The following is a 19584-nucleotide window of genomic DNA, read 5'->3' as shown; positions in this document are numbered from 1 at the left end:
GTATCCATTTCGGATCCAGTGACACTGAAGGCAGGTTTACTGGGCTAATAGCGCCTCAAAGGCGGATTCCGCTGTGAGGACATTGATCCTTTTGCCATGTGCTAGTTCCCGTTCTTTAGCTATAGCAGTTTGCACTGCTTTCACAGTATTTTCTGTGAGACTGAATGTTTTTTCTGCTTGTGTGTACAAGTGAGATTTGTAAGCAATTGATACCTTTTCTCCCTCATTAGAGGTCAGGTACGTGAATCCGCTTCTTCCTGGGATGACTCGGATTACAAGAATGCGTGTATTGTCACGTGTATCTAATTTTGTTTTTGCTAACATGTCTGTTTGCAGTGATCTCAAAATTTCTGTGTGTTTTTGAGTCCAGTTGATTGGTTTAAAATCAGGTTTAATTAGTTCGTAGAGAGGTTTAACCCTCTCCGCATAATTTAGAATGTAAGTTCTTCCGAAATTCAGGAAGCCTAGAATCGATTGTAAGTTCTTCAGCGTTTTTGGTGCTTGGAGTACAGCGCACTTCTCTAAGAAGTTGTCCGCCAGGCTTTTTCCTTCACTTGATAATTCGTACCCTAAAAATAGTACTGTTAGATGGGCAATTCGAGACTTTTTAAAGTTGAATTTGTAACCCTCTGCTGCGAAACCAAGTATTATGGTGTTCACCCTTTTCAAGTGAGTCTCCAAGTCGTCGTCTGTGAGATAGATGTCATCGACATAAGATACTGCCTCATCATCATATATTTGTAGTACCTCTGTTACTCTGGCTGAGAATAGTCCTGGGCTGTTCTTGAATCATGTGGGAGCCTACAGAAATTTTTCTGTGACCCCATTACTGAGAAAGCGGTCAAGTATCCGCTTTCTGGTGCAATATTTTGACAAAAGAAACCATTAGATATGTCTAATGTCGTTTTATATTTTTTGCGAACTATGTTATTCATTAGTGCAGCACTATGCGAATTTTGTACTGCAAATGTTTTGCAACATGAGTTTAGATGTCTGTAGTCGATGACTAGACAATATGAATTGTCCGGTTTGGAGACAGGAAACAAAGGATTGTTCATTTGAGAGGTGCATGTTTCAATCACCCCCTGGTATTCAAGTTGATCTAAAATCTGCCTGACTTGTTTTTTAGCTTCTTGCCTAATTGGATACTGCCTTTGTGCAGTCGGTTGACTTTTTAACTGGATTTTGTGAGGAGGAGAGTCCTCATCCCATCCTACATGGTTTTTATATAATGCTGGTGCCTGGGCTACTGCCCATTTCCTTGCATATATATATTTAGTGTGAATCGGAATGTGATTCGAGAAGGCAGGCATAATCATTTTTTCGCCACGAGGGCACTCCCTGACAAACTCCGGGGGCCAATCTTTCTCAGCTAACAGGATGTCATAGCCTTTTGAGAGTTTATCCCAGAATAGACCCCTTATTTTCCTAGTCTTATCTCCCTTTATACACAGTGTTATTTCGTATATCTTATGAGGTTCGCTAACTCTGGTGTCGGCAGTTTCTACTTGAATGTATTCATTCGTGTCCACTGTCTCCAGATGACTCATCAGGATCTTGCGAGCTATGGTGATTTCTGCTGCACTGTCTAGCATTGTCTGTGCCCACTCCCCGTTTTTCAGCTGTGTCCTCAGTATTCTCGGCATGTTCGATTACTCTAATACTGGCTACCTTCTTTTTTGGAAATTGTGATTTTTTACTTTGAGCAGGTTCCTTGTCTTTGGACTTGGTGTGCTCTCCTGGGACTGACCGTCCTCTTCTTTCCGATTTCTGCGAAAAATATCGAGAGGGACGCGTATCAATACTTTGATATCTATCAGGCTTTTTCAAGTTATCCCTATTTCTAAGGTTATATCTTTTCTCAGAGGGCTCCCTCTGGGGAGATTGGTGTTCTCGAGTTCTTTCCCTCCTTCGAGGAGACCTTCCTCTGGACTGGAAAACTTTTTCCTTGGGAGTGGATTGTTTATTTCCATCCCAGCTCTTTTTAGGAGTGTTTGAATTATTTTTAATAAATCATTTTTCAGGATTTTCGAGTAGTTGGGGTTTTACTGGTTTTCCACCCAAGCTGTCTCTACCTAGTTCTTCATAACATTTTTCTATAATTCTGGCAAGCTCAATTGGTTGCTCTGTTATATCTGTTTCCTTCAATTTCTGGCGGATCGCCACTGATGCTGCTTCTCCTTTATGTTGGCTAGTAATATAGCCAGGACCTGCTTCAAGTCTTTCAGTAATTTCATATCAAGAGTTAAAGCAGGTTCTGGACCGTATTCATTCTGAATCTGTTTTAGCACATCTGGTATTACCGCCATTGACGGAACACCATGTGTTTTTGTATAAATGGAAGCAAAGACTGTACCCCAAGTGTCACAGTCCTCCACGTGTGGTGCGACCCCCATTGGAAGGCAGATTGTCAGAATTCTGTATTTCTCAATAGGGGTAGTATTCGGAAATACTGCCTCTATTAGAGTAATTTTCTGCGCTAACCAGAAAGGAATTTGTTCCCGTTTTATGGGTGTTTTACCAAGACATGATTGTATGTTCTGTGGTGTAATTTTATTTGTGTTCCCCTGATGAGGGGTCAGCTGTGGGACATTAACAGCTGTTTGGACTGTTGCAGTCCGCATTACATATTGGACTAATTGTCTATGTATTTTAATTAATGTTTTTAGCTGTGCTAAAAGTTCTTCTTTCGACATTTTTGCAATTTCCGGATGTGGTGTGTAGCTGGCTAGAACCGGCCACGTTGCTCCTGGTCTACCTAGTGGATCGAGCCTGGTAATATGGTCATTGTGTTTTAGGGCGCCTTTAAACCAGAGCAGATGCTCTTGGAATTTTAATGGGATTTCAATCTCCTCGAAAGGAGCGTACTCTTCAGGTGGATCCTCTATTTTGTAATAGTGGAACTTGTGTGTTGCAGCGTTTGCTGCTGGAAATTTTATCCAAGAATAGAATACCTCTGTCTGCCGATATTCGTGTTCCTCTATCACGAAGATGACTGTGCCCCCTTGTGTGGTCAGTCCATTTTCTATAAGTTTTAACGTTATAGTTTTTCTTATGTTGACCGGGATGATTATTGCACCCGGTTCATTAATTTCATCGGTACCCTGCTGAGTCGCATTTACTGCGGCATCAGTGGTTCCATTGTTCCCGCCTTCTCCTGGCATTTTACTGTGTAGGAAGGTCTTTTGTTGCAGATCAGGTTTCAAGGAAACAAAGATTAGGTGCACAATATTTTGGAACACTGTATCCTTCAACGTTGAATAAACCAGAGCTTTACATAGGAATCTCTTCCTACTAAGTTCGGGCGGATTTAACCTTTCACCCACTCCAGACGTCTATTGGAGTATTTACGGTAGAAAGGGTCTGTGTGAAAAAGTACGACTGAATTACTCTAACGTCTTGCGTTAGTTTTATCGCCTTACCAAACGTTGGACGCCATGTAGTGTAGTTACTATTTTCCCTATAGGCCCTGCGCATTGGAATAACATAAACAGCAGTGTAGACATAGAAGTGCGGTCTTCCAGGTCTCTACTGACTATGCTAAACTTAATTGGGTTTGTAACAACTAGCTCAGAGGTCACTGGAAACTTTCTTGACTGAATAGGAAGTGATCAGCTTCCCAGGCACAGACAAGAAGGGATTCAGTTTTCCAACAACCGCATAAACATGACAACTTTGCTCCTTAGAATAAGAGTCAATCTCTAGAGTCGTGTGAAACAATAGACAGCTATTTCACTCAGTCAGTTGTGCAGATTACTTTCACCAAGATGCAGAGAATAGAGAGACGGCCGTTTTCAATAAAAGGTATTATTTATTGAACAGTCTTTCTTCTCATGCAAGAGAAATGAATTGCCACAATTGCAAGACTTGTTATTATGTTATGTTATGTTATGTTACTTATTTTCTTCTATAGCGCACGGCTACTCCCAAGAGCATCCCGGCGCTTTGGCGAAGAGAACTAAGTACAGAGTAACAACACAACAACTAAAAACTGAGGGAGATCTAGCGCTACTATTGGACAAAAAGCCAGGTCTTCAGTGCTTTCCTAAAAGCTAGAAGGCTGTTTGCCTGTCTCAAAGACAAAGGTAGCTCATTCCAGCCCCGAGGAGCCAAATAGCGAAAGGACCGACCACCTATTCTGGAACGCTTGATGGAAGGCACTACTGCTTTGGCCAAAGAGGCTGACCGCAAAGCCCTGTTAGGCAGGTAGAAAGAAAGACGTTTCCCAATATACTTGGGGCCTACACCATGCAGGGCTTTAAAAGCCAAGGTCAGGCTTTTAAATAGGATTCTCTTGGGAATGGGCAACCAGTGCAATGCTTTCAGTAACTCAGCAGCACTGGCCCGTCTCGGGAGCCCAAAGATAGCACGAGCTGCCGAATTTTGTACCACCTGTAGGCGGGTCAAAAGGTATTTGGGTAGGTTCGCGTAATCCAAATGCGACCCTATAAGTGCCTGTACGATGTTTTTTTTGTGTTGGAGCGACAGCAGAGGGAGAAACTTCCTGAGCATCCTCAGGATACCAAAGCATTTCCCAGAGAGCCCTATAATCTGGGGTCTGAAAGAGAGGTCGCAGTCAATCACAATTCCAAGGTTTTTCGCTTTGGAAGAGTCATTGTCCGGGGGAAACATGTCCTGCGGCCACCAGGCCTTCCAACTGGGGTCCGGTTTACAGCCAAAGAAAAGCAGCTCCGATTTATCGGAGTTGCATTTTAGGCCATGCTGCCGGAACCACTCAAAAACCGCATCAAGACAGTCCCTAATCCGTATGCCGTCGAAGGCCCCACCCCTGTCACAAGAGAACAGAAGCTGGGTGTTGTCAGCATAGGATATAATCTGGGCGCCAAAGGATTCCGCCACCGCCGCCAGAGGGGCCATAAAGATGTTAAAAAGCATGGGGCTAAGAATGGAAGCTTGAGGAACCCCCACCTCTAGCGGCGTCATATCGGCGGAAAAAGGGGGCACCCAGATCGTTTGCCGGCGGCCGGTAAGAAAGGATTGAAACCATTTCAACACCGTCCCTCGTAGGCCAATTTCCCAGAGTCGTAAAAGGAGACCATCATGGGGGACGGTGTCGAAAGCCGCCGACAAATCTAGCATAACCAACATGGCCTTGCCTCCCGAATCTAACACTTCTCTGATGGCGTCTGTGACCTCGAGCAGGGCCGTCTCCGTGCAACAATTAGCACGGAAGCCAGATTGAGACATGTGTAAAAGGTCGTTCTCCTCGATGAAATTGGAGATCGACTGATGTACATGCTTCTCGGTCACTTTCGCCAGAGCAGGGAGAAGAGAGATCGGCCTATAGTTGGCATGCAAGAGGGGATCCAAATTAGGCTTTTTAATCAGCGGTAGGATCATGGCACATTTCCAGGCCTGAGGGACCACACCGTTGGACAAAGAAGAATTGAGAAGTGGATTCAAAAGAGTGTTAAGAACAGTAGCCACTTTCCCCAGACATTTCGCCGGGCAGGGATCCAATGGCGAGCCGGATTTCAACCGTGACAGAAGGTCCAAAGAGGTGGTAAAAGACATAGGGGGAAATTCACAGAGATAGGGGCGAAATCCATTCATAGAAGGCAGGAGGGACAGGCCGCCAACATCCGGCGAGGGACAGGCAGGAAGAAAAGAGTCCTGAATGGACTTGATTTTATTTACAAAGAACTCGGCTAATTGCTTTATCCAGAGCTCTGAATGCATGTGAGAAGGAGTGTTTAAGGAGGGAGAGGTAAAATCCTTTACAATTCTAAAGATCTCTTTACTAGCGTTTTCTACCTCCTCTATTCTACGCTCCAAATAAACTTTTTTTCCATCCCAGATCTGCCTGTGATAAAAACTAATCGCCGCTCTGTATTTCAATCTCTCAGCTGGATCATAGACACGCCGCCAGGCCCTTTCCGCCTTCTTGCAATACTGGCGAAGGGCCCTTAAATGAGGAGTAAACCAGGGGGCGGATGTGCGCCTCTCCGTGGACTTGGTCATCTTCTCAGGAGCCAAAACCTCTAATCTGGCCGTGAGCCATTTGTGGAAGAGGATAAGATTCTCCTCCAGATTACCCGAAAGTTGACAGGGGAAACTATGGAGGGCATCATACAGCATATCAGCGGAGACCAGATGAAAAGGCCGAGAGGCCCTAGTGGAATCTCTCTGAGGACTCGTCCGAGTTGTAGCAGTAGAGACCAACGCAAAGTTAATTAAAAAGTGGTCGGACCACAGAACAGGCTGCGGTAGAGACACAATAAGCGGTCTCGTAGAAAAAACCTGGTCCAAAGTGTGACCTTTATTGTGAGTCGGGCCATGAATAAAAGGGAGAAGCCCAAACGGGGTCGTAATGTCAACAAGTTTTATAACATCGGGATCCAGATTGTTGTCCATATGCAAATTAAGGTTGCCTAATAGAATACAGTGCTCTGACCTAAGGCATGGTACAAAAAGTGCCACTTGAAGTTTGTCAAAAAAAGACCCAAGAGGTCTCGGCACTCTGTAAATAAGAATCCCATTACAAGCTTCAAGTGCATCCTAGTTAACCTCCTCTTTCTTTCATGCTACCAGCAGAGCTAGGCACCTTTTAATAGTACTTCTGTTTCTGCTTTAAGCGTGTGGCCTTAAAGTTTTTTTCACCCAATTTAGATCCCTGCCACGGGGCGCACGTCATTGCTCGATTCCCGGTTTGTGTTGCATTTGTTAGGGGGCTGTGTGGGTGAGGTAAGGGTGCCTGGCCGCTCCAGAGACACGTGCTGCCTCTAGCTGTCATTCTGCAGTCAGTAACCCAGAGGAGCCGGCATGCCACGGAGCCCTTTGCCTATCGGCTGATGTCTGGTCGAGCTGGGTCTGTATTTGTCAGTGAAGCACTCCCTGTCAGCACATTTGTTCCTGATTGAGATAGAAGAAGTCATAGCCCAGGGATGTGGACCCCTCACAGTGCTTATCCCACAATACATTTTATGTTGGCATCACCCAGTGCCATCAGTTAGCCCCCCGGGCTTCCCTACTTCAGGACCTAGTTTCCTACAAACTCTGCCAGGTTTCCCCAGAGCTACGCCTTGTCCCTGTGAGTCCTCTGCTGTGTCCCTTGTTCTCAGACCTTTACAATGCAGGAATACCAAGAAGAGTCCATTACAGCCCTTCCCTTGGATGATGAGTTCTGCGAGGCAGTAGATGCCTCCATCCATCAGACAGTGGTGGCCGTCATGGGGCACCTTGAGAGGTGCCTGATGCAACTGGTGCTTTCCTCCGCAGATCTCTTAGACCTATCCCGAGCTAATACCTTTGGTGCGCTTCAAGAATGCCAGCAGCACTTGCTGCACCCCCACAAGCGCAAAGGGGGCCCTACCATGGACTTCAGTGCCTTCCATAGATTAAAGAAAGCTTTCCTAGCACTCACTGCTTCTCCTGAAGATAACGCGGAAGGCGGCGTTGGCGCACCCCTTGAGCTGCTGTTTCCCCATTCCCTGCCGCTGGGGGAGGAAGATGATACCCAAAGAGATTTCAATGAAGAGGCAGGCCCCTCTAGGCCTCAGCGCCTCTCCCCCGGACCTTCCCCTGATGCACCCTCAGCCACCCAGAAGGAAGATACCTCTGACATGCTAGACCCTGTAAACTAGCTACAACCGCGACCAACAGATTGGTTCCCATCGGCGAAAGTAGGCATTTATGTAGCAGGCACGTGCACGCCTTAGAGCGGAGTGTCTGCGCCAGCAAGGTGGCACTTACGCCGGAAATAGATACTAGAATGACCACATTCCTCCAGAAGTATATTTGAGACGTCAAAAAGGGTATCAAAAGATCATGAAAGTCCTGTCAGGACAAGTTATTTGATGTCATAGGTCCCCTCACATACATTTTGGAGCTACAGGAAGAGGTTGAGGCTTCCAGTATGGCAATCTCCCCAGAGTCTCTATCAGGTTGGGTGCAACACACAATAATCTTCCTGAGGAACGCTAATTGTGCCCTATTGGCGGCCAGGCGCCAATCCCTGTTAATAAAGGTGGATCCCAAATTATGGGATTTGGCGACGACTGAGGCAGATGTAGTGGTGCAAGGAGGGTTTTTCAGGGAGCGTTTCATTAAAAAGTTAGGCAGATTTGTTGCCACATTTACATCTCTTGATTAGGCGCATACCTCAACTGAGAAAATCTTCCACCCATCCAGTTTTTGTGGGGGGGGGGGGGGGCATGGCAGAGGGTGCTTGGCTGCCGTTTCTACACATAAGGTCCTTCCCAGGATCAAGGCTTCTACAGGGATGTATGTCGTTACAACGCATACTTTTACTCCGCGTACCGTTACAACGCGGTATTTACAACGCATACCGCTACAACGCATAGCGCTTTGGGGTGCTGGATAGTGGTAAGTATAATTTACTATCCTAACTCCAGTCCCCGTGGACCCTAGGGAAGGTGTTGGATAGTAAATTAAACTTACCTCTTATCCTAGAGCGCCCCCCAGCGCAATGCGTTGTAACGGTATGCGTTGTAATGCCTGCGTTGTAGTGGTAGTGCGGAGTAAAAAATGCGTTGTAACAGGTGCATACCCTTCTACAGTGGATAGGACCACTCCCTCTGCTGGGAAGAGGATACAGAGGCTGCAAACACAGAGGCGCCTCTGTTGTGTATTTCCTTTAGGGCCCACTTAGTTCGCTTGCATTTTACTTTGCTTGCATATTTGGCTGCTTTGCCTTGCACAAACTACGCTTGGCACGTTTATTTTTGTGCCACAATATTTTTTCACAAAAGCAGTCCACATGTTTTTGTTATTGCTTCAGGCTGTCTGAACATAGTGTACAAGGTCAAACAACACTGTGCCCAGTCTTTGCTGTGATCAGGTTAGCAATCATAGCTTAACACTTAGACACTATATTCACATCTGCATTGTAACATATACACAGATACCTGCCACTTTGAAAATAGAGAGAAGACATTCTAGCAGAGCAACAGTGCAGAGACAAGAGGGCTGCACTGGCTGACATGTAGAGCCACTATTCATCCATGACAGGTCTGGGCACCAACTCATCCCAGGGATCTATAATATAATACTGTGTTTTCCTAGTGAGGGTGGACTAATAATTCACCATGGTAGGACTCCTTATTGTTTGAAGTTTTCTTGTAATGCTCCTCACGCTGTTGGGATGCAGCGCAGATGGTTTAAAATAGAGCAAAATACATTTTAAGAAATATTGTAAACTGTTCCCGGTGTCTTTTTGTTTATTGTGTGTGATGGAGAAAACAAAGGTTTCCACAATTCCTGAGGGAACTAGAGTGTTGTATTCTGGGGTGCTAACTTACTTGTCACTCTTTGAGGGTTATGAGGGCAGCTAAATATATACTACTCCTGCACCACCAGCACAATATAGAGCATTTTCACTCATGGAAATACCACTGTTTTACTGGGAATACAATACTTGGTTCCTTGGCGCCCTCCCCCACCAGCATGCATGGGTCTACTCAGCAATGATGGGCAGATCAGGCCTGCATTCGATGGATACACATCATAACCTGATATGGGAGCTCTTAATCTTTTGCAGACAAGAGCATTATATGAGGCTTTAGTTACATTATATACACGCCTGACTCAATATGTTTCATGCACTTTGTTGGCTGTGCCACAATGGTCCGGCCTATTAGGACAAGCCCAGTTGCCTGTAGTGTTTACTATAAGTCTTGTAATTGTTCGTTCAGCTATGGGCAAGATGCCTCCTAATCGTGAGGACATTCCATTTTGAATTGCCCAAAAAGTAGATCAACTTGTAGCTGTGTTTCCCTTACAAGACCAGAAGACAAGCACGGAATATTGACTATGTGCTTACCAATTGGAATAGTTCCTGAATTAGGTGACTGTCAAACTTGGAGGACAGTCTTTCCCGCTGTATATACCATCAGTCATGGGCCTCTGTCCAGGTCAGTCTTGTCGAACGTGTTACAACAAATACAGAATGAGCCTACTGCCCTGGATTTGGGGATTAAACTAATGGGAAATTTTCCATTGGTCTCCTCAAGGATTCTGTCTAACATTAAAGGTGAAGCAGAATCTCTGGCTATGCACCAGAGGTTCACAGCAGTCACACAAGCAGACCATGAACGTGAGATATCTGTAATTATTGCTGATGGGTACACATCCTTAGGATGCAATATTATGGGAATCAGACCTACTAAACCCTCTCTTGGCAAACCTACTACCAAAAAGGAAGACTAGTTAAACAATAAATTTGTTGAAAAACATGGGTTGAATCTAAATTAACACAGAAAGATAAACCTTGTGGAGGTTCTCCACCCCAGGAGCCCCTTGTGAGACGCTACTATTTTTGCAATCGCACTAAAATCAAGGCTCCATATAGGTATCAAAGTCCTGATACATGTTCTCCTCGTTCCGTGCAGGACTCATCTGACAAGCAGTACGAGAGTGGAGGGCTATCTGAACGCGGACAAGAAGAGTACTTAATGCCTAAAAGACACTCACAATGCTTGTCTGACATACGGATTAAGAAGGAGGAGAAATCTCCTGCATTTAAACCCCAATTTCAGAAAAAGAAGGTTGGGGCTATCACCACAAAATATGCCACAGACACTGAGAACCCTCCTCCTGAAAAGGAGTTGGTAGGTGACTCCCCATAACTGCTCAGCAGAGGTCACCATAGTGCACCACAATCTCCAGGAGTTTCTGGTAGCGAAAGCAACTGATACTTTAATCACAGTTGAGAACCCAGACAGGTACGGAACCCCTCCTGATAGATTATATATTCTTGACATTTTTTATTTGAGGGTGACATACAGCTCACCATTAAAGCAATATTTTGGGAAAATGTAACTCTGTCTTCTGACATCCTTCTAGCGGAGGTCAATTGGCCCCCACAGTTCATTCGAACATCCCCACAGGGTGAGGATGTCCTACTTCCTTCTCTGCTCTTGTCCCTAGGTCAGCCCCCGGGAGCTTTCTGCCCCGTCTGCCGTTGGAGGACATCTTTTTTTGCGCGCGCCACTCATTTAACAAGATGAGGAACTTCAGATTGAATGTGCGCGTGTGAAAGCCCCAACTCTTGGAATTTGGAGCCTAAGGAGCCCATCCTTTCATCCTAAGTCTCTTTCTACATGGATTCTTTGGGTTGAGCTGATCTCAACCTAACCTTCCCTAACCTAGGCTATATCCCTGGATACCCGGCACCAAGGTGGTTCTTTCTTTGTGTCCCACTTTCTGATCTGATCTCCCTGATGAAGGTGTGACCCACATTGGGTTAGACACCGAAACACGCTTTGGGGCTGGACAACTTCATGCCCCCAGAGCTTTCTACTACCTGCCAATGAGAGGACGCACAATAGTTGTTGTTGTGAACGTTATTTTCCTGTATTAAACCCTCAATCACCTTGGATTTTGGACAACATTCCCTGTGACAAATTGCTCTTGAGTGGTGAGAGTGTTTTAGTATGTGTGTATTTGTGGATGTGATTGTTTGTAGTTTATGAATGTGGGACCTTATTTATCTGTTTTGTTTTGTATTAATAACATCAAGTCTTATGTTATTGTTTTGCAACCTTTGATGAAAATGCTGTGAATATCAAAAACTATAAAATAAAAAATATATCATACATATAAAAAACGTTCTCTATTTTGTTTAGGGGACCTTGCTGTTGTTAGTTCAGCGAGATAACTATTTTACTGTGACCCTGACGGGCACTTTCTATTATTGCCAGACAGGTTGGGTTCTTTGATTGTCCTTGGTTCTTGTCCCTGAACAAGTCAAACAGGCTTATGAAGCAGAATTGGCTCTTGCAAAAGCCCCTGCGCTATATCGCAATCATGTTGGCTGGGATAAGGACTCTCCTTATCATTTCATACCGATAAGTCCTGCAAGTGCTACCACAATATCCCATTAAACGGGATGCTAAAGGCGCCTGTTCGAGAAATACTTTCACAATTGGAGTACGAGGGAGTAATTGAACCCTGTGTTTCTCAGATGAATAATCCTCTTTTTCCTGTTTTGAAACTAGATGTGGGAAAGTGACCCTTTTTGTATGGTTACTACCCACTTTTTGCTTGACATCTAATGCAACCTGGCTTGATGTGCCCTGGGTCCTTGCCAATCAGGTTTCCAGAGCCTTTGTTCTTTCCCAAGACTGTACCTTTGTATTCACAATTGGCACATCCCTAGACACAGGTAAGCCCCTTACAAAAGGTACCATTGGAACCAAGGGCACTGTGACTAGGGAAGGCCTCTTAGGGCTGCAGCACCTATTGTTCCACCCTTAGAGGCCCTGCACGGTAACACACACAGCCACTGTAGGCTGTGCCCAGGTAAGTCACCCCTTTAGCAGGGTGCACTAGTCTTAAGGTGAGGGTCAGTAGCGGGCGGTATTGCTCGCAGGTGGGGGGGTGGTCGCTGGTGGATTCACAGGTGTGTCGCAGGAATATTTTTTTAATTAAACTTACTTTTCCGCTGGGTCCTGCGTCTTCTCGGCTTCTGCTCTCCTGCCTTCCACAGGAACAGGACGCAGACAGCCAAGCTCCCTCCCCAAAGCCAATTACAACACTTATGCCAGTGTGGGATTTAATGTAAAAAGCATTCAGAGGGCATCTTATAGATGCCCCCTGAAAATCGAGCAGCTCTGGTGTGGTTCCTAAATGGCTGCTCGCCATTTGCCACCACCAGACAGGTTTCTGGATCCCTGGGCCGAAAGCCTCTGCTCTCTGGGTCCAGAAACAAAGCCCATCCTGGGCAGGGGTGTCATGCTTCCTCCCCTGTGATGGGCTGGGTCCATGAAAGGGGAAGCTTCAAAGCCTGCCACCTTTGGATGCTGTGCCTGTCTTTTGCTGCCCCCAGCAACTGGCTTCCACTGGTTCTGGCTCCCACTTTGGGCGGGGGAACATTCGGGAAATCCAAGGTAGGAAGAGAGGTCCGCTCACCTATGCCAACCCCACCTCTCCGGTGGGGGAGGCGAGGTGAAGCACACATCCCAGTCCCCTCCATCTTGAAGATGAGGGGACTCCGCCAATTAGAAAGAGGCTCATGCTCCCTCCCTTTGGAGAGTGGTATAATATGGTGTGTACCCACCCCAAAGAGGCGACCAATTGATCTCTACCTGCACACCCCTTTAATGCCCCTAAATTTAGTATTTAGGGGCGACCCTGAACCTTGTCCCTCAGATTCGAGGAAGAAGGACCAAAGAGCTGTGCTGACCCAGGAAGGATAAGAGGATTCCAACTGCCTTGGCCCCAGCCCTACTGGCCTGTCCCGTCTTTGCCCTGCCTACGGCAAGAACCTCTGTGAGTCCAGCAGCTAACAACTCCCAGAGCCTGGAGGACCTGCCTTGCAACCTTCCTACAGACTTTGTCTCCTGTGAGCACTGGAGTTTCTCAAACAAAGACTCACCTTAACAATCTGGATTCCGGTGACTTCACGATTCTGCACCCCTCTGCACCTGACGCCCTGGCCAGAGGTCGAGTGGCCCAACACCACAAGAATGTCTCCCAAGTGATCCTGACGTGGGATCTGGTGATCCCTGACCTCCCTTAAGCCTCGGTTCGACGTCTGCAGCCTCAACCTGAAGGGACAATTGAAGGGACTTGTATTCCTTTTAGAAAACAGGCCAAATTCGGTACAGATGCGTTACAAGCATCATGAACAATAAGGTGTTGATAAATAAGTGAATGTCCGACAGAAGAGTCGCATTCATTTCCAGTAAGTAAGACCTCCTTATTCCTGTGTTTACAACAATAAGAGAAAGGTAGGGACCCTAATTCATGAACTAAGCTGCCTCCGAGGGGCTCTTATCCATTCAAATGATTTTTCCTTAATAATACAGTACAGCAGACTACATGTCTAGGATTGGCTACGATTAAAGAAATTAATGCACCAACCATTTCTTCCTTTGCATGATTTTACAACTAGAAACATTTAACAAATTGTAATGCTGAATGTTACAGAATGGTACATTTAACACCACACATAAAGGTCCTTGTGGGTGGTTCATGTGGCCCTTGGACACAAATGGATGTCCTTCTTAAAAAACAGAAGACAGAGCGTACAAATGGGGCAGTTTTCATCTGAACCAAAACCCATCAGCTACGGTGTTCCACAGGGGGCATCCCTGAGCCCCACACTCTTTAATGTCTACGTGTCATCTCTGGCAAAAATCAGTGAGAAGTGGGGCTTTGCATTTGCTCCTATGCAGATGATACCCAAATGCTGATAACCATTGAAGAACGGCACGAGAACACAAGATTAAAACTGAATAACTGTCTCTCAGAGATGGCAACCTGGATGGCAGAACACTACCTTAAATTAAGTGCAGGGAAATCTGAAATTCTACTTTTTGGAGGACCTAAACTTGTCTGGAATACCACTTGGTGGCCCCAGACACTGGGTGATGCCCCAGCTCCAAAGCAATGCGCAAAGAATCTGGGGGTCCTTATGGACAATACCCTATCCATGCAGGACCATGTGCTGGTTCTATGTGGAAGAAGCTTCGCTGCAGCTCAAAAACAGGCTGTTTCCTTGGATCCTGCATTATTGTAGGAGAACTGTCATGTAAGAATTACTTACCAGTAGATTTGATTATTGTAATGCATTGTTCGTGGACATGGCAGACTACCTCTTCACACGCCTACAAGTGGTGCAAAATGCCGCCTCAAAACTGGTATGTAACAAAGACAGACTCAGCTCAGCGTCTGAGTGCCCTTAAATGACTTCATTGGCTGCCAATGCGCCAAAGAGCGAAATTTAAGCTGCTCAGCTACACACACAAGGCTCTGCACAAACGAGGGCTTCTTATCCTACAGAATAAAGTTGAATTTTATGTATCTACTAGGTGCCTAAGATCACAGTCTCTAGCTCAAGCCAGATCAAAATACATTAAGAAAGCAAGGGCAGGGGGTCATAGCTTTTCATATTTGGCAGCAAAGCATTGGAATGATTTACCACAAGACCTCCGCATTACTGAGGACTAGCTTGTCTTCAGGAAAAAAATCAAGACCCACCTGTTCTCTAAAACCTAATACTGGCCAAACTCATTAACCGCTCAGTCATCTACCATGAGTCTTAGAACAGCGCCATGATATCCTTCTGGATTAATGTTGGGCTTTACAAATAAATATATAAATACAAAAATACAAATACAAATGGCACAGATGCAGGTTGCCGGATACTTCCTCTGCATCAGCTGATAACGAGGAACACGTCTGTTCTCCGAATAATTTCAACTGGGCTATGGCGGAGTCACCGCCTCCCCTGGCTCAAGGCTTACGCAAAGGACAGGACTAGTCCCGCTCTGAGGAATTCTTCCCCATCAGAAGAGGCTACAGCCACAGAGGCACCTCCAGAGGACAGTTCCAGTTGGCTTAAACAGGTGAGCGTTCTCCCTTCTTCCCAACAAAAGGTGGGAGGACAGCATGGGACCTGCAAACCATACAAAGTTTCCAAATAGAATTTACGGTTCTCCCGTCCACCCTTCACGTCCAATTCCACTATTGACCAACTTGATGGATCAGGAAGTGGCAGACCAGCTTCAGAAGGAGGTAATTTCCCCTACTTACCTTCAACTGCGTGGGTTTCTCAGCAATCTCTTCCTGGTAGAGAAGCGGGACGTAGGCCAGAGGCCTGTAATCAATCTCAGAAAGTTCAATGGATGGCTTGTGTGTCTGAACTGGGGTGGCAGAGTGGGCTAAAGAACGCTGATGGATTAAACCCAGATCTTTTGACTGGGTGTGAGTGTTTGATTGATTCAGATGCTCAGTCCATCACCACCCCCTTTTGTACCGCTTTTGGCCGCCATAAGTGTGGCAGGGTATGCTCAGACGTGAGTCCCTTGCTCACTTTGCCACTGGATTCAAGCAAGCTGGGCTGAAGACGGCTGGAATACCAGAAACTGGTCCTCGGAATCTTGTTTCTGGTCCAGGGAAGACATGGCTTGGCAGTTCGGGCTGGACTGTTCCCATGAGGCACAGGGTCAGACTGATTTGCATATAGCCATGTCTGGACTGGGGTGGCAGAGTGGGCTAAAGAACAGCGATGGATTAAACCCAGATCTTTTGACTGGGTGTGAGTGTTTGATTGATTCAGATGCTCAGTCCATCACCACCCCCTTTTGTACCGCTTTTGGCCCCATAAGTGTGGCAGGATATGCTCAGACGTGAGTCCCTTGCTCACTTTGCCACTGGATTCAAGCAAGCCGGGCTGAAGACGGCTGGAATGCCAGAAACTGGTCCTCAGAAGCTGGTTTCCGATCCAGGGAAGACATGGCTTGGCAGTTCGGGCTGGACTGTTCCCATGAGGCACAGGGTCAGACTGATTTGCATATAGCCATGTCTGAACTGGGGTGGCAGAGTGGGCTAAAGAACGGTGATGGATTAAACCCAGATCTTTTGACTGGGTGTGAGTGTTTGATTGATTCAGATGCTCAGTCCATCACCACCCCCTTTTGTACCACTTTTGGCCGCCATAAGTGTGGCCGGGTATGCTCAGACGTGAGTCCCTTGCTCACTTTGCCACTGGATTCAAGCAAACCGGGCTGAAGACGGCTGGAATGCCAGAAACCGGTCCTCGGAAGCTTGTTTCCGGTCCAGGGAAGACATGGCTTGGCAGTTCGGGCTGGACTGTTCCCATGAGGCACAGGGTCAGACTGATTTGCATATAGCCATGTCTGAACTGGGTTGGCAGAGTGGGCTAAAGAACGGTGATGGATTAAACCCAGATCTTTTTACTGGGTGTGAGTGTTGGATTGGTTCAGATGCTCAGTCCATCACCACCCCATTTTGTACCGCTTTTGGCCGCCATAAGTGTGGCAGGGTATGCTCAGACGTGAGTCCCTTGCTCACTTTGCCACTGGATTCAAGCAAGCCGGGCTGAAGACGGCTGGAATGCTGGAAACTGGTCCTCGGAAGCTTGTTTCCGGTCCAGGGAAGACATGGTTTGGCAGTTCGGGCTGGACTGTTCCCATGAGGCACAGGGTCTGACTGATTTGCAAATGGCCATGTCTGAACTGGGGTGGCAGAGTGGGCTAAAGAACGGTGATGGATTAAACCCAGATCTTTTGACTGGGTGTGAGTGTTTGATTGATTCAGATGCTCAGTCCATCACCACCCCCTTTTGTACCGCTTTTGGCCGCCATAAGTGTGGCAGGGTATGCTTTGCCACTGGATTCAAGCAAGCCGGGCTAAAGATGGCTGGAATGCCAGAAACCGGTCCTCGGAAGCTTGTTTCCGGTCCAGGGAAGACATGGCTTGGCAGTTCGGGCTGGAATGTTCCCATGAGGCACAGGGTCAGACTGATTTGCATGTAGCCATGTCTGAACTGGGGTGGCAGAGTGGGCAAAGAAAGGTGATGGATTAAACCCAGATCTTTTGACTGGGTGTGAGTGTTTGATTGATTCAGATGCTCAGTCCATCCCCACCCCCTTTTGTACCACTTCAAGATGGAGGGCATACATCTTTTGGGTGATCTTATGAGACCAGACAACTGGATGGTGCTTTTAGACCTCAAGGATGCCTACCTAATGGTCCCCATTTCTTCTCCACACCTCCAGTTCAAGTGGTGAGAACAGGTTTACGAGTTCAGGACCATTCAGACACTATTCAGCCCCTTGGTGTTTCACTAAGGAATTGAAATCAGTTGTAAAAAATCTCAGGGCATAGGGTTATCACCTGATTATATGTCTAGAGGATCTCCTTCTAATGGACCAGTGTCCTATCACACTGTCGCAACAACTGCAGCCGACGATTCATCTGTTGGAGAAGAAGTCGCCTCTGACCCCTTCCAAACAGACCACCTTTCTGGGGTTTGTGGAACTCCACAGATTACGCTAAAACTCCCAAGTTTTCTTTCCAGTTCTTCTGGAACTTTCCTGAAATTCTCCAATCCTTTTACCCGACACACCAGATCTCCTTTGGGATCCTTTGGGAAACTATCACCCACTTATTCTGCAGTGGAAAGTGACTCTCTTGGTGTGGTGGATTGCAGGAAACGTGGCAAATCACAAGGCTTCCACGAGACACTGAAAGCCTGTTGGCCACGGCCTGGGCAGATGGAACCACAAAGAGATACAAATCTGCATGTTCCAAATGGGTTCATTGGTGTCTTAAACTTGGGGAGGATCCCCTGGGGTGCAAAGTTGTCCCTGTCATGATTTTCTTGGCCTCACTGGTTTCTCAGGGCCAATGGAACTATTAATTTGTATCAATCAGCCATTTCAGCAGGTCATTTACCAATGAAAGGTGCAAATGCCGGGGAACCCCCGTTGGTGTGCAAACTTATGAGAGGGATCCTTTTGGCTCTGCCCCCAGATCCATAGTATTCATCCTTGTGGGATGCCAACAAAGTGCTTCTTGTTTTGGCAGTGCAATGATTTTTTTATCAAGAAAAGAATTGTCTCCTAAGTTGGCAATGTTGTTATGCCTCACCTCCTGTCGCAGGATTTCTGACGTCAGAGCGCTCAACTTTACCAGGTGGGTTTACCACAGAGAAAGAAATCCAACTCAAGAGTGATATCTTATTGAGTTTTTGAAAAAGTCACCCAAGTTGTGTGTGTGATGAGATGTCTAAAGGCTTGTGAAAATATGACTGAGGATGTCCGCCCTCCAAGGTAGCAACAATTGTTGATAGCATTAAGGAAACGTTTCAAAGTGGTCTCTTCTCCCAACATTCCTTGATGGACCCATTGGGTCATGCAGGAAGCGGGCATTGATGTGTCGCATTTCGGAGCTCATTCCGCGTGAGGGGCTATGGTCTCTAAAGCCTTCACTCTAGGGGCTCGACTAGAGGATATTCGTAATGATGCAGATTGGTCTTCAGACTCTATCTTCAAACAGTTTTATTTTAAACCGGTGATTGATATGGCATCATTGTTGGTTGACAAGCTTTTTTTTTGTGAAACCAGTTTTATTTAGGACCAAAGTCGCACAGATTTTACTTCTCGCCAGTCTGCTCTGGCATGCTTCTAATGACATCGGAATCACCTGGATCAATGATTGCCAATGTGCATACTCTGTAGTATTTTCTACAAGCTGTGCCCAGTTCAATGTTGTTCCCACTGTAGTGATGCACACCAGTCTTTGCCAACATGGCATAATACTCGATCTCAGACTTCCTCAGGGCAGGGCAGTTGTTGGCAAGGATAACCAGTTTGGCTTTCCCCATGCAAATCATTTTCGGCGTTTGTTTGTATCCCAGCACATACTTGCCACTTTTCATTACCAGTTGGAGTCTCGAATTGATAGACTCAAGGGACTTTTTCGTCTTCTTGGCGGCCACCATCCTGACGCCGGGAGATGCTTTAGCGCAGTACTGCACCGCCAATATGGCCGGGTAGAGAGAAAGCGGTTGACAAGCTTTGAACAAGCATAATCCCTGCCTCCAGTCCTGACATAGAATGAAAAATGTCCTAGCTGTGGTAACAGAAAGTATACATTCTTTTAAGGACACTGAGGCGAGGATTAGTCCGTCCTAGGGTTCTACGAACTTCCCGGCCTGTCTGTGTTCATGGAAAATCTGGTAAATAGACATCGGTCTTAATTCTGGATATTCATAAGGTATAAGTATGGCATTCATAGCTTGAAGTGAATACGCAGTATTGAAAAACAACTGTTGATTGCGTTGTTGTTTGC

General features: G+C 46.3%; 1 pseudogene across 1 annotated transcript; it reads right to left on the bottom strand.

Annotated features, from left to right (window-relative positions):
- Positions 1-18838: 18838 nt before the first annotated feature.
- On the bottom strand, positions 18839-19291 carry LOC147724940 (large ribosomal subunit protein eL30 pseudogene; annotated as a pseudogene). Its single transcript, XR_015310118.1, has one exon. The product of XR_015310118.1 is annotated as a large ribosomal subunit protein eL30 pseudogene (transcript).
- Between the last annotated feature and the right edge of the window lie 293 nt (positions 19292-19584).

This window comes from Lissotriton vulgaris, chromosome 4_1 (genome assembly GCF_964263255.1).
Source record: "Lissotriton vulgaris chromosome 4_1, aLisVul1.2, whole genome shotgun sequence".
Lineage (NCBI taxonomy): Eukaryota > Metazoa > Chordata > Amphibia > Caudata > Salamandridae > Lissotriton > Lissotriton vulgaris.
The sequence above is the reverse complement of the archived record's forward strand: the minus strand, read 5'-3'. Positions and strand labels throughout refer to the sequence as shown.